The sequence below is a fragment of the Callospermophilus lateralis genome, unplaced genomic scaffold (assembly GCF_048772815.1).
Source record: "Callospermophilus lateralis isolate mCalLat2 unplaced genomic scaffold, mCalLat2.hap1 Scaffold_107, whole genome shotgun sequence".
In the NCBI taxonomy this organism is placed as follows: Eukaryota; Metazoa; Chordata; class Mammalia; order Rodentia; family Sciuridae; genus Callospermophilus; species Callospermophilus lateralis.
The window spans coordinates 1,779,292-1,792,721 of NW_027510917.1; the positions used below are offsets into that span (position 1 = coordinate 1,779,292).

A 13,430-nucleotide genomic window follows, 5' to 3' on the forward strand; every position below is an offset into this window, starting at 1 on the left:
AATTAAAAAAAATCACATTTATGAGATCAAAGTCTTTATGACCAAATCACCTCCTAAAGCTTTCACCTCTTAATATATCACTTTGGAGAGTTAGGTTTCAATGTATGTGTTTTGGGAAGACACAAACACTCAGACCACAGCAGCCTGGAAGATTGCTTTTTGGTCTCACCTGGTCTACACCATATGAGACTTTTTCCTTTGCTGATTAAATTCATATAATTTTACTATACTAAACATTAACCATGAATATAATATATTTTTTCTGAGTCTTTCTAATCTTAAGTAATACCAATTACTCTTCAAACCCACACACACACACACACACACACACACACACACACACACCACAAACACACAGAGTTATACATAATTACAGGTAGGTACACATAGGAATATAGAAAAGACCTGCATGTCCCATTTTCCCCCTTGGCTTCAGTTGATAACACAGGGTGAGGTTTCTTGCTATTTCTTGGTTGAACTGGAAGTCATGCAGCTCCAATAGCCATCAATGATAATCCCCTTGGTAGAAATAAAATGTTTGGCTAATGCCTTTTCCCCTTAATATCTCCCACATCTACACACTGATGCAAGATAGTGGGGAGAAGACTTGGTATCACTTGATAAGAAAAAAAAAAGCCTATCTATTCTTCAGCTCTGTACTCAGTCTTTTTGTGTACCTCCCCAGTGCAATGGTGTTAAGTTCACTGAGCCTGGCAATGTTGGAAACTCTAGGTTTCCCTATATGTTTCCAATAGTGTGGAAAAATGAGGACAACAATCTTTCTCTGTTGGATTTGTATATACTTGAGTGGTTTTAGGCTGCCTTTTCTTGTTCCTTTGGCTAGATACAGGCAAAAACATATTGTTGGAATATGTTTTTGCCTGTATTCACAGGGTGTGGCACTGTTCTACTGCAGCTTTTTAGCTTGAAGTCTGAACAAAAAAAGACAACCAAAGAAAACTTATAGCTATGGACCCTTGTGCTTGAGGTCTCCGACATGTCTGTTTTTTGTGTGTTTATGCGTGTGTATATGTGTGTGTGTGTGTGTGTGTGTGTGTGCGTGTCTGTTTTTGTTCATTTTTTTTCATATTTCAGGATCTTTTAAAGCAAATTTTATATACTATTTCAGGGTTTTTCTGTATTTAATAAGAAGTGTAGGGGAAAATCAAGTGTGTATCAACTTTTCAGATGTGCAAGTGATAAAATTCCATTTTATATATAAAACATACCCTGCAACATTCCAGTCAAGTTATCATTTATAATAGCTACTATACAGTTGTCATTATTTTTCTAACTGCTAATAATATAGCCTATATATGAAGTCTGTTTTATTCAACTTTCAATTCTTCATGCCTCTTTTCCACTTAACTAATTGCCCAGAGAATTTTATACCCAACAAGGAAATGGTGACAGCAACCACTGTTACCTTGTTCTGAATCTTAGGAGGAAAGTGTTCAATTCCTCACCATTATGTATGATGCTAGGTGTAGGTTTTTGTTAATTTCTTTAACTGTGTTTGTTGTTGACTCCAATTATTAGATTGATGGACTTTCATTATATTTCTACCTTCTGTCAATTTCAGTTGTGAATGGATGGTGACTTTTATCAATAACTTTTCTGAATTCCTAAGATACTCTCATATAATTAATAATAAGTTACTACTATTATTAGTTAATCTGAATACAGAGAAAAGCACATTGATTTTTTTTTTAATTTCAAGATACTTTATTTTCAAAACAGGTCACAACATTAAGCTTTTGGCCCATTCTGCCACTGTACAAGCTACAAATGCTTGCTGGGCAGCTGCGGGGGCACTCTTTAGTAGCCTGTTTGAAAAGTGAATAAAAATCCATATAAAACAAATATTCAAATAGTTTCCATAGGAACACAGATAAGTGTGACCCCATCTTCTAGTCATCCGTATTGCTGCATCTGTGCCAACCCTACTCTCACAAAGACATTTCAAAACACCAGTAATTAAGTTAAATGGTCCCCCCAGATCCCTTAACTTAAGCTAAATCTGTAGTGAACAGCTACAGAGCGGCATCTACACGTTGATACTAGTGGAGGTGCACGCTGCCGGGTGATGTTTCATGCTGCTTTCCTGAGCACAAGACACGGGCAGAGTGCCAACGTCCTGTTCCTCCACTTCAGGTGGGAAGCCATGGTTCTGGATTTGCTGCATGCACTGCCATGTTGGTCCTGACATCACATAATAGATAGTTGGCCTCTGGAATCCATTGAAAGTAGAAGCAGCAGCAACAGTGTATGCACCCATGTTTTCAAAAAGCATCCAATCACCCACATGCATTTCGGGAAGGTCACAGCGCTCGACAATCCGATCAAGGCCATCACAGGTCGGTCCCCATATGCTGGATGAATAATACTTCTCATCTGGTTTAGGTCTCTTCTGCAGCAGGGGCTTTACATGTGCATGATCATAAAGGATGCAATTAAATGATCCATATACTCCATTATTCACATAATACATAAAGGTCTGTTCACTTGCCTCATCTTCATCATCAGAGCCTGTCTGTTCCTTTAATACGAGTTTTTGGCAATGATATTAACTGCAAGCGTGAAAGCTGAAGCAACATAATATCTTCCTGGTTCAGCTATGATTCTCACTCCAGAGTCTGATGGAAAGTATTTGTCCAGTGCTGGATTGATCACACTGGTGATCTCCTCAAACTTAAGCTTCACATCCTCAGATCCAGGGAAGCCACCACCAATATCCAGCAGACACATGCTGAAACCAGCCTCAGCTCCCATGTCAAAGACACATCGGGCGTCAGAGATGGCCTGCACGAAGGTCTCAGGATCAGTGCAGCCACTCCCCACGTGAAAGCTGACACCAATGACATCAATATTTAATTCTTTAGCTCGTTCCAAAAGAAGTCTGCTGGTTTTGAGTGTGGCACCGAATTTAACACTGAGACGACAGACTGCTTTGGAATCATCAGTAGCAATCCGCAAAACCAACTTTGCCTTTGGATGTGCTCTGGCAACCTTCATCAATTCAACTTCACTGTCAAAAGTCATCATTTGGACTCCAATACTGGCAGCATATTTAATTTGAGACACCTGTTTACAAAAATTTGCATAGATAATCCTCTCCGGAGGCACGCCGAGACTCTGCACCAACTGTATTTCAGTCTTGCTAGCACAGTCAAATCCTGTCCCAATGGCAGCTAAGGTCTTCACTATGGCTCTGCTATCATTGCATTTGACTGCATAAAAGGGGGTAACACGAGGAAGAGCTTTTAACCATCTTAGATGTTTCCTTAGAATGTCTCCAAGGTCTGCAACATAAAAAGCATCCTTATCGTCAGAAGAAGACACTTCATTAATTTTTTGGTCCAAAATGTCCTTGGCAGTAAAGCCTTCATCAAGGAAGTGGCAGTCAAACTCTTCATTACTAAAGTTGTTCATGGCTCCTGGATATGCCCCAGAAATGCAACAAGATGGAAACTAAGAGATGAAATTTAAAGAAATTATTTCCAGCTTCTCTCAAAGGTAATTCTCCAGGAATTCCAAACCCCGTGTCCTCCGTCCAGCAGTGGAAATATTCTCAGAGCGCCCGGACGCCGCGGGCCGGTCCCATGGAGATGCCGCCGCCCGAGCTGCGCTGCGCCGGAGCCCGAGGAGCGCTCCGCCGCCCCAGCCACGCCCGTCAGCCGCCTCGCTCCCGCCCGCCCGAGACGCCGGCCCGAGGTGGCGCCGAGCTGCTGGCTGAGGGCGGCTGGCCGCGGCGGCTGCAGGGACTGACAGCACATTGATTTTTATTACCTAAATTATTAAGTTAAAAATATCAATCTTATTGATCTCAAATTTCAATGAGTTTTGAAAAATGATCTGCCAATGTAAACACTACTACAATGAAGAAATAAGACTTTAACATTACTTATAAAACTCTTTTGCAGTTAACATTTTGCACATATTTACCTGATCTTTATATTTCCATCAATTCTGCTTTTTCTAGAAGTGTGCAATATTGAATTAAGCAATATATTGCCTTTTGTGAATCATTTTTTTTTCTTAAAATTAGGTTAAATAACAATGTTTCACCTGAGTTAGAGTGTATTTGTACTGTGTTCATTTTTATTGCTGAAGAGTCAAATATTTAGTAAACAATCTTACATATTTTTTTTTCTGCTCACTTTTTATGGACATATGGTTTATATTTTTGGATATTAAGAAAAAAACTGCTGGGCTGGTGATGTGGCTCAAGTGGTAAGGCACTTGCCTGGCATGCGCAGGGCACTGGGTTCGATCCTCAGCACCACATAAAAGTAAAATGAAGATTTTTTGTCTACTGAAAACTAAAAAATAAATATTAAAAAATTCTCTCTCTCTCTCTCTCTCTCTCTCTCTCTCTCTCTCTTTCTCTTTCTCTTTAAAAAAAGGAAAAAAAACTGTATATAAATTTGAAAGAAGTCTTTGTTTTGCATCATTTTATTTTTCTTGGGAAAATACTTGAGTCAAATTATTAAGTAACAGGGTAGGTATATGTGTAACCTAATAAAAAAACTGTCAAACTCTTTTCCAAATGGTTATGCAAGTTTACATTCCCAGCTGCAGTGTAAACCAGAGTTCAAGCTTTTCCTTCTCCATGTTAACACTTGATATTGCTACATGTTAAATTTAAGCCATATGACTATGTCTGTAGTTGTTATAAACAGAGTTCTAATTTACATTTTCTTCATGAATGAACAAACTCAATACATTTTTTATAGGCATTAAATATACATTCACCTATTTTCTTTCCTGGAACTATGTGCTCAAATCGCTTACTAAATTTTAGAGGAGTATTCGTGTAAAAAAGTGACCAGAAAAAAAATATGTAAGATTTTTTCCTATACTCAAATAATTGACTCTTCAGCAATAAAAATGAACACAGTACAAATAATTCAATAACTAAGGTGAAACATTATTATTTAACCTAATTTTAAGAAAAAGAAATGATTCAAAAATTGTAATATATTGTTTAACTCAATATTGCACACTTCTAGAACAAGCAGAATTAATGAAAATATAAAGATCAGGTAAATATGTGCAAAATAACTGCAAGAGAGTTTTATGAAGAAATGTGAAAGTCTTATTTCTTCATTTTAGTAATGTTAATATACTACTTAGGTGTAAGAAAATACACATTGCATATCCTAGAAATAATTATCTTTGTATTGTGTATTGTGTATTGTGAATACATTCTCCCAGTAAAGGGGTTATTTATACACTTTATTAATGATTTTTAATTTTTATGAAAAACAAATTATTCATTTTTATTTGATTTTGTGTTATGTCTGAGAATCTTTTTTAATTCAAGTAATAAGGGCTCATTCATTTTTTTTCCCAAAACACTTAACTTTTGTGCTTACATTATATTGATAGTGTTAGGTTAATTAATGTTCATAATATGAGGACATATGTTTAATCTTTGAGGTTTATAATCCCAGAATAAGGAAATAATATACATAAAGTAAATTATTTAGACCTTCAGAACATTTCACAATAGCATATATTAGGAAAGTTACTGTGATAACTAGAAGACTTATGTGAATATATAGAAAACCTCTTAGTTTAGCTAGAAATGCAGTTAATATACTGAATTCTTCAGTAATAAAAATAGCTTTTTTTTATAACTTACTTTTTTATCAGCTGTGCAAGCACTATTAAAAAATTTAATTTTTTATGTCAACTTTAATTAAAAATAACAAAATAAGAAAATAAATAGAAATGTGACATGACAAATATCTTCAAGTCATTCAAAATCTGGATATAGCACAAGACTCCTGTCTCCTACATTAGTCAATACCATACCACATTGTACTGAGGGGCATTGTGTAATGTTGGTTGGCACAGAATATATTTAAAATACAGCCTTAAGATTATTTCAATATATTTTTAAACAAATTAAACATTTAAGAAACTTTGAATTAGAGTGTTTTAAAACCTCACTTACAATCATGAGACCTTCCATATTTTCTTTAAAAGGACAAAATGATAAATTATTAAGGAGAAAAACAAAGAATCTGTTTGAATTTTTGTTGTTCTTGCTGTTCTGCATAATTGAAACAAATCTCTTTAATTCCTCAAAAAAGAGTCCATCATTGTGGGAATCATATTATAAAAATAGGATAATTCTTCTATAAATGTAAATTCTTTATTTTTAAAATCATCTTTTCTACAATTTGATACTTATTTTCATCAAAAAAAGGAAAAGAAAAAAATTAGAAAAAGGAACATATATTTTAAAGGTAAAATAATAAATAATGAAATTTATTTCAGTGGTTCTGAAGTATCTTTAGATCAGCATCTTTAGCATCATCATCAGGATATATGCTAAAAATGCAAATTCTTAGGCACCACCCAATACCCATTGTAACAGAAAATCTGGAGGGAGGCTCCAGAAAACTGTTTTCACAAGTGTTCTAGATGATTTTGATATCTACTTCAGTTTGCAAACTACTAGCCTATTTGTTGAATAAATTGGCCATTTATGAGTAATATGAAACAAATGTCTATTTATAGGAGCAGATCATAAAAATACTTGATTTTTTCCTATTCTCAAATCACTTAGTAAGTTATGTAAAATTTGTTTATAGTTCACTGTATTTATAATATACAATTGTATTCATTCCTCTGTGAACTGCAGATCATTTTCATTTTCCCATCTATGCATAGCTGAAGTACTCAGTACTCTGGCTTTGCCTTCTGTTTTAATTTACCTCTATTAATTATTGGACATTTCTTCCCACACCACTTTTATAATATTTTACTATTCAATGTGCTAGTGTATTCTTCAAATCTTCATAGATTCTTCAGGACAACTTATCTTTAAGTTGAGAGTTTGTCATTTTCTAAGACATTAGGCCTTATCTTTCTTGCCCTCTCTCTCAAGTTGGATTGCACTGCTTTTAAAGGAGAGACAGGTGTTGGTAACACACCTGCCTAGGGCTGCTGTCATTTCCTTCACCTGAAAATGATAGCATCCTAAATTTTAAAGAGTTCAAGATTTTGCCTTCCTTCTGTACATTTTCAATCAAATAAATATGTTTAGAAGCTTAAGAAGATTTCTTTATGAAAACTTTAAACAGTCAAAGATAGAACTGGATCTGGATTCAGAATAATCCTGATTCAAATTCCAACATGGACAATGATTAATTACATGGCCTTAGGGCAGACAATTAACATTTGAGGAACTTAGTTTTTTTCATATGTAAAGTGGAATAATCATTTCTGCCTCTCACGGTTGGTTGTAAGGTTTAAGATAAATTTTGATAAAGCATGCAATTCCAGAAATCAGAGCCAGCTCTAGACAGGAATCAAGAAATGTCATTGTGTGCGTTATAATTTTGTGACAAAGGTGGCAAAATTAACAGAAAAACCTTAGGCTGTATCCTCCCATAGGTATGCATTTTTTTCACACTGTTTACTAAATGATGTGCTATTTTCTCACAAATTCATAGAGTTTGTGATATGAGAATGATATTTCTAGAGGATGACTCAGTATATTGATGTCTAAGAAATATATGAAAATGTCTTTGCAATAAAAATCATCACAATAATTGAGATATACTAATTACCAAATATAAAGTTGAGAATTGAGGTCACAAAAATAAAGATACATTGGGTACTTACAAAAGAAAATTTTGCTATTTTATTTTATCCTTAAAACCGACCAATTTGTGATAGTGTTATTTGCAGATTAGAAAACTGAAGCACATAGATATTAAACAATTTGTCTAAGGAAATAGAGTTAGTAATTGTCAGCCAGTATTTAAATGCTAGCAGATGGTTTCTGGAAAGTATTCTTTTTTAAAATATTTTGTTTTAATTATAGATGAACACAATGCCTTTATTTTATTTGTTGATTTTTATGTGGTGCTGAGGATCGAATCCAGTGCCTCACAGTTGTTAGGTGAACACTCTACCACTGAGTCACAACACTAGCCCTCTGGAAACTATTCTTAAACTGGGGTGCTTCTCTGCTGCATCTACAAGTGAAATGCACCAAAATTAACATATTCAGTTATAAAGATCGGTCTGCTGTACTTCCTAAAGACATAAATTATAAAGTCATTGTTTCACTGCCTTACTACAATCTCCTAAGGACAATTCAGGAAAAATGCAAAGTAAGTACACACCCCAAACCCAACCCCTACCCCAACCTGTCTCCTCAACCCCAGACTGGGGTAGAAACTGTGAGAAGGAGGACAAGAAGGAGATATGATGGGGCAACTTGTTTTTTGTTTTGTTTTGTTTTCACACTAATTTGTGAGCAGTCATGACAGGATTAAACTATTTTGGTTTTTCAGGAAAGTAAGTGGATTGTGAAACTAGTAGTGCTGAAGTGGCTCTAGACCTTGGTGCCTTTTATTTCTTTTTGGAATGGATGTTGAAGTCTATGGCATATTCTGGCATCTGGACTTTTCTAAACATCTTTATTGAGATAATTTTTAAACTTTGGTTTAGCACTGGAAAAATGATAAAACTTAGGGAACAAGGCCCAGGTTTTTGCTAGACTTTTGGCTCCAGGTAAAGAAGGAAAGGAGATGTGCTGATTTTCTTCCAAACTGTCTAATCAATTTTCTCCAGAAAGGAAAATAGACAAAGAAGTGGGACAACTGCCTTGTCAGGAGCTATAAATGGACTGTTTGGCTGCAGCTTCTTTTTTCAAAATCTCTTAGAAATCTGGTAACAAAAACGTGGATAAACCTAAATGAAAAGTATCGTAATGATTTACTATTTTTTTCAAATTTACTTTCTGCCTTAAGTTTTGCTTTCCTTATGTTATATCAACTCTGACATGGTTGTCTTTTCTTATGAATATATCGCTACATTAGCACTTCAAGGTCTGTGGCAGAATATAGCCTCATGTTAATTTATGGGTCTGAGCACTCTTTGGAAATTGCTATCATTTCCAAACCTGCTTAAAATGCCTGTGTGACATTTTCCAGGAGAAGACTGACATTGGAATAAGCCTGATTGATTCAGGAAAGGGAATAGATATGGCATCACATTCCAAACTGGTTTAGAAAATGGAACAGATAATTCAAAATAGTGTAGTAAAAAGAATGGGCAACAAAGACTTGAGTCCCACTTTTATATCTACTATTTAACCTGGGAGGCTACATTTTCTATGCAATATCTTTGCAGGTAATGACATGTAAAAAATTATATTTGTTGTAAATATGCAACAAAGAGAGTCTCCCAGCAAGTAATATACCATATCTTAAATTAAAGAAAACTAAATAATGATAAATCTGTGTAGTTCTTATTTATTTGACTTTATTCCATGAATTTTCCACCAAGGCTTCTTTATTCACTGATTTTTTCAATATTCCCATCCCTAAATTTTCAAGACAATGTTTACATATTCTAGATAAATGTTTGCCATTTTGCAGCATCTTTTTTTATAATTTCTGGTCATTAACATTTGCCTCCTGGACCATCATGCAAGAAAACATGCTCACATATTCCTATAACTATGTCCTCAGGATCCTTGTATTTAGGCAGCCTTTTAAGATTTACAGCTACGTCCTTTGGCATATGAGGACTTGGCTGGGATTCAGGATGAATTTGCCTTACAACAAAATAGCTTCTGGACTGTGATAAGATTTCAAAGCACTTTTGGAAGCATTATGTATTTTGTATCATGCATGGCTACAGTGTTATATACTTATACCTGAGACTCTATAATGCTATCTGAAAGAAATAAATCTTTCCACTTATGTCTACTGATGTGACAAAAATATGCCTTATTTTACATCTTTGATATTAAATAAAATACTAGGTGGAATCCCAATTTTTTTCACTACTCTTGAATTATGTGGCTTTTTAAATTATACTCCCAATGAAGAAATGATCTATGAGATTATCAAGTCCTCTGAGGCTAACGGAGTGTCCAATAATTGAGTTCACTTCTGAAGTACCAGAACTTAACTTCAGACTATACAGGTTTACAGACTTAGCTTCAAAGATTGCCTGCAATTAAGTCAGACACAAATAAAAGGCATAGGCTGTCCACATTTCTGTCCAACCAACTACCATTTTAGATGTTCCCATGATTCCTTCCAGTGTTTTATTTTTTGATTACAATCATTTAGAGAACTCAGGAAAACACTTACTTAATATACCTTAGAAACAGCTGAAATGAAGAGATTGTTTAGAGCCAAGTATGGAATGGAAATGGGGCACACAGAGTTCCATGCTCTTCCTGGGCTGCCACCCTCAGAGCAACCTCTGTTCACCACCATGAAAGCTCACTGAATCTCACTGTCCAAGAGTTTCTTTGGCCTCCATCTTCTTCCACCCTGCAGGACTTGAATGGGTCCTTCTGATGACCACCTCACTAGCATTAATTCATGTGTGATCTTTTGAAAGGATTCAAAGAGAATAATAATAATAAAAAAAGACATTTCTATCAATAAGAAAATTTTGAAAATTTTTGAAATTTTGTGCTTTTTAAAAATCTACTTTGGTAGCATTCTCACGATTACATATCTTCTACCTTAAGGCCAACTCCAAGGAACTTACTACATTTTGAGTATTTCCTCTCTCTATGATTTTATTTATATATTAATAGTAACTGTCAATTTTTTCCGACTTACAAAACCCAAACATTGTTTACTTCATGGTAGACAATTAAGAATGTTATCAGAAAGATAAGACAAACACTATGAAAGATAATACTTCCAAGAATGCTTTCTTCTTTTCTCTGACTCTGTCTTTGCCTTTCTTTGTCACTCCTCTCTCCCTCTCTTTTTTCTGGAAGTCTGTTCTCATTGTGCTACACCATTCCCCCCAGACCCCCATTGCTGTTGCTTAGGTCACTGTCCTCACAATATTATTCTGATGCACTAGTTTCAGGACTAGATCAAAAGATATTTATCCCGTTGAAGTAATCACTAGAACCAAATAATACACCTCACTCTACTGTACTTAACAAAACAGAAAATGACTTATAAGAAGTTCATAGATTGAATTTACAGGAGAAAACCAAGGAGCAGCATGTCCTTTCATTTCCAAATACTCCCAAACACTTTCTGTTTTAAGGCTTTGCAATTTCTGAATGCTACTCTAGTTGGAGATTTGCTTTACTCTCTAGAACTTTTTAAAAATGAGAAAGTGGCTTGAGATTTTTCTGATACCATAGTGTCCCTTTTGATATTTATACCTCCTCTTCTTTTTTTGACCATGCTCATAACCAACTATTCTCCTCCTGGTCACATGCCTGAATTTACTGAAAGTGCTACAACATGGATCACAGTCCTTTAGGTCCTACAACTTGTTATCTTAGTGACTTTAGATTCCTCTGTATGACATAGGCAACATCTGGATTTTTATCCTACTTCCCTTCCTTTCATTCACTTTCCCTCCATGTTAGCCTTGAACATTTCTGTCAAAAATTGTGAAATTTTCCACCTCTAAAATCACTATTTAAAACAACACAAATTCCAGTGAACTTAGTCTTTGGCATATGGTTCACTTGCTTTTGCACTATCATTGAAACACTTCTTCGAGTCTCATCAGTGTTTCCAAAGCATTCAAGCTCCTGTCAGTCTCTGTTATCATTTTGAAAATATTATTTTATTGTTCCATATTAATTTTACAGAACAGTAGGTTTCATTGTGACATGTCTGTAGATGCACATAACATAACTTGGTCATTATTGCTTCCTGACACCTTCGCTAATCTTTGCCTCTTCCTTCCCACTGTGCCCTTCCTTTACCTTAATGATTCCCTCCTATTTTCGGAACATCCTTTACTTTCTTCTTTCCCTGAAGCTTCTACATACGAGAGAAAATATACAATATATATCTTTTGGTGTCTGGCTTATTTCCCTTAGCTTGAAAGTCTACTGTTCCATTCATTGTCCTGCAAATGACATGATTTCATATTTTATGGATGAATAAAAACTCCATTCTGTATATAAACCACATTTTTTTGTTCCTTTCATCTTTTGATGGTTGTATAGGTTGACTCCTTCACTTGGCTATTGTGAATTGTACTGGAATAAATCTGGGTGTGATTATATCCCTAAAGTATGCTGATTTTTAATTCTTTAAAGAAACACCAATACCAATGCTCTTCAAATTGTACCATGAAATAGAAACAGAAGGAACATTGCTAAACTCATTCTATTAAGCCATTATCACCCTGATAGCAAAAATCAGATAAGGATACTTCTAGCAAACAAAATTACATTTCAACATCACACACCATGATCAAATCAGTTTAATTAAAGAGATACAAGGTTGGTTCAACATACACAAATCAATAAAAGCACAAAAATCAATACACCACATAATATAAGCAAGAACAAATATCACATAATCATCTCAATAGCTGCAGAAAGTCTTCAATAAATTCAACATTTCTTTATGATTGCACACTTCTTTTCTTTCACCACTGACATATACATGGCTGAGGTTTGGATATATTGTGTTTTCCCAAAGGTTTATGTGTTAGTAAATTGGTCTTCAGGCTGAAGAATTTAAGAGATGGTAGAACCATTTTGAAGTGGGACCTAGTGAGGATTCTTCAGCCTAATAGGAATATGTCTTTGAAAGGCATTGAAGTATTTCTTGTGGAATCCCCATTAATTCTTGTGAGGGGATTGTTATATAAGCCTATGCCTGATTGTGAGTTGCTCTCTGGTTTAATTTTGAAGATATGACCAATCTTCCTACATATAGCCTGCCATCCACACTGAGGCCCTTACCAAAGTCTATGCTGTGCTGTCTAGAATGAATGCCAACTTCCAAAACTGTAAGCTAAGTAAGCTTGTTTATTTTTAATTATTCTGTTTGGAAGTTGTGTTATAGTGATAAAAAGTTGACAAATAAATTCACCTTAGCTTATGTACGTTATTTTATGAATTCCTTGGAAATTCCAAGAACCCATTTCCTTCTGTAATCCTCCCTGCTTTTTGGATGACTTTTCCTACTCTACCAACCCTTAATATTCAATTAACTCTGCTATCTCTCCTTTTCTTTGGGTTGATATAAAATTTATTTGCCCATGAGCAGTTCTTTTGATTATTGATTCAGACTTTTCTTCTTACCTTTGAATTCATTTGTTCATCTGCCACTTGACATGACAGATTTATAAGACATACATAGCTATAATTTTTTAATATAATCTCATGAAGCCTGTGGAGATTTCTGTTGTTTTATTGCTTTCAGAATACAAAAATATCTAAAATAAAACTTTCGTGTTTGTATTCTTATATTATCCAAATCAGAATGCTCTAACAATATATATATAAAAAAGAAAATCAAAAAAGAAAAGAATCAGAGCAAAACATAGAACAAAAAAGACTGTAATAAAGATAATTGGCAAATAATAAAACAAGAGAGGTATATAAAATTATTAATAATATTACATATAATGAAATAATGACCATAATCTCTAAAAAATGTTTA

General features: G+C 34.6%; 2 pseudogenes; both read right to left on the reverse strand.

The window, feature by feature from the left end:
* Positions 1-1,977: 1,977 nt before the first annotated feature.
* LOC143386238 (ornithine decarboxylase pseudogene) lies at positions 1,978-3,655 on the reverse strand (annotated as a pseudogene).
* Positions 3,511-13,430, reverse strand: part of LOC143386218 (activating signal cointegrator 1 complex subunit 3-like) — an 84,643-nt pseudogene continuing 74,723 nt past the window's right edge.